The 1,875-nt window shown below is 55.9% G+C and overlaps 1 long non-coding RNA gene across 2 annotated transcripts in view; it reads right to left on the bottom strand.

Moving 5' to 3' along the window:
* Window positions 1-1,875, bottom strand: part of LOC106723772 — a 10,682-nt gene that overhangs the window by 7,679 nt on the left and 1,128 nt on the right. The window contains exons 2-3 of one of the 2 annotated variants that reach the window (XR_001359489.1): window positions 1,491-1,531; window positions 1,119-1,322 (exon numbers count right to left, since the gene is read on the bottom strand). This is a non-coding gene — a long non-coding RNA (uncharacterized LOC106723772). Of the gene's footprint in view, window positions 1-982; window positions 1,323-1,490; window positions 1,532-1,875 lie in introns of those variants that run through there. The other variant, XR_001359488.1, reaches the window with a different exon arrangement.

Here is a 1,875-nt window from a genome sequence, read left to right as displayed (position 1 = left end):
GACTGGGAATGACTGGTAACTATGACACACACTGACCACCAGTGGGCAGATGCTCAATGCAGGAGCTGCCCCCTGGTGGTCAGTGCGCTCCCACAGGGGGAGCTCTGCTCAGCCACAAGCCAGGCTGACGGCTGCCAGTACAGCGGTGGTGGTGGGAGCCTCTCCAGTCTCCTCAGCAGCGCTAAGGATGTCCGACTGCAGCTTAGGCCTGCTCCCCTCTGGCAAGTGGACATCCCCCGAGGGCTCCCGGGCTGCCAGAGGGATGTCTGACTGCCAGCTTAGGCCCAATCCCCCCAGGGAGCAGGCTTAAGCCAGCAGATGGACATCCCCTGAGGGGTCCCAGACTGCGAGAGGGCACAGGCCGGGCTGAGGGACCCCCTCGAGGGCACAAATTTTTGTGCACCGGGCCTCTAGTCTATAATAAACCCCATGGGCTCTGTCTTCCAAACATGCCTGCACCCTCCTTCACCCACCCCTCCCCAGCGTCACCTCTCACCTGGGGGACAGCAGCAGCCTCCATCAGGCCCCCTGCCTCCACCCCAGCCCATCAGGCCATTCTCAGGGCAGTGGCAGCTTCAAGAATCTGTGCAATTCCATCAGCCACCTGCTCAGCACTCTCCTGGCTCTTACCTCAGAGTGAAAACGAGGTCCTACAGGACCCCCCTCGCCCTCCCATATTCCTTAACTCCCCTCATGTTCTCCACACCCTGCCCTGTCCCCAGGCCCAGCCACCCTGGAGCTCGGAGCTCACAGAGAGCACTGGAGCCTTTCACCGTGCCCGCGTGACATGGGGCTCACAGACGGTGCCACAGCTGCACCGGCACTGGCTCTCCTGCAAGCTCGCGGGAGGGCCTGCTGCCCGTGACAGCACAGGAGGTCCGTGCGCGGTTGGTGGTGCCCGAGTCTCCTTTCTTACCTTCCTGTCTGTGATGAGATTAAAATTCAAAAACCAAAAACTTTTGTTCTTTTAAAGTTTTGTCTTAGTTTTTTTATTATACTATAACATTAACATTTGGAATGTACGAAAGAGAGCAGGAAGGAAGGGGAGGAGGGGTGACGGAGGGGCAGGTAGGAAGGCAGAAGGCAGAGAGAGGAAGTCCGCGCCCATTAATCCTTACGTTTCTAAGTGCCTTTTAAACCACCCAGGGGAGTGGGAGCAACCTTCTCCTTGGCCATCCTGACTCACCACACCCGGCCCTGCTGAGGTCACTCCGCACCCACAGCTTCAGACAAGACATTCCGGGGACCTTCTGGCGTTTCACCCAGACTTGGCTGAGTTCATCTTGGCCATAAAGAGTTTTTAAGAGATTCTGGAATCTTCTCTGGAGAGAAAAAGAATAAATTTAGTTGGATGTATTCCCAGCAGTTATCATGAAAGTGGTAACATATGAAGAGCACCCAGGATTAGAACAAGTCCTCTAGATCGAGATGAACATACCACTCTCTCGCTGGCCAGAAGCCCTCGTCAAATCATGTGAGCACGCACTTACCCAAAGGCCCACACGCCGCCTCCCTCCAAAGATGATTCCATCTAGAACGACAAAGGCAGCGTTAAGACTGGACACCCCGAAACTCAATGACTGGGTTCCCCTGGCTTCTTGTTCAGAGCCTCCATCTCGACCCTAATGGTCCCATCAGGAATGCTTTTAGTGTGGTGCCCGTTTTACTAAGAGGGATGCCTTTGGGCAGGAAAGTGTAATTACATATGGAATGCAATTGGCTGGGCTGGAATGAGGTTAGTCACCCAGCAGGTTCGGCTGCTAATGTGTGGCCAGCAACTGCCCCTGCCCCGGGGGCCTGTGGACGGTCACTGTCCCTGCCCTCAGCTAGAACTTCCCGTACACTGTGGTGTGAAGCTGCTCAGGAACACAGCTG

The sequence above is a fragment of the Myotis brandtii genome, unplaced genomic scaffold (genome assembly GCF_000412655.1).
Source record: "Myotis brandtii unplaced genomic scaffold, ASM41265v1 scaffold64, whole genome shotgun sequence".
In the NCBI taxonomy this organism is placed as follows: Eukaryota; Metazoa; Chordata; class Mammalia; order Chiroptera; family Vespertilionidae; genus Myotis; species Myotis brandtii.
The sequence above is the reverse complement of the archived record's forward strand: the minus strand, read 5'-3'. Positions and strand labels throughout refer to the sequence as shown.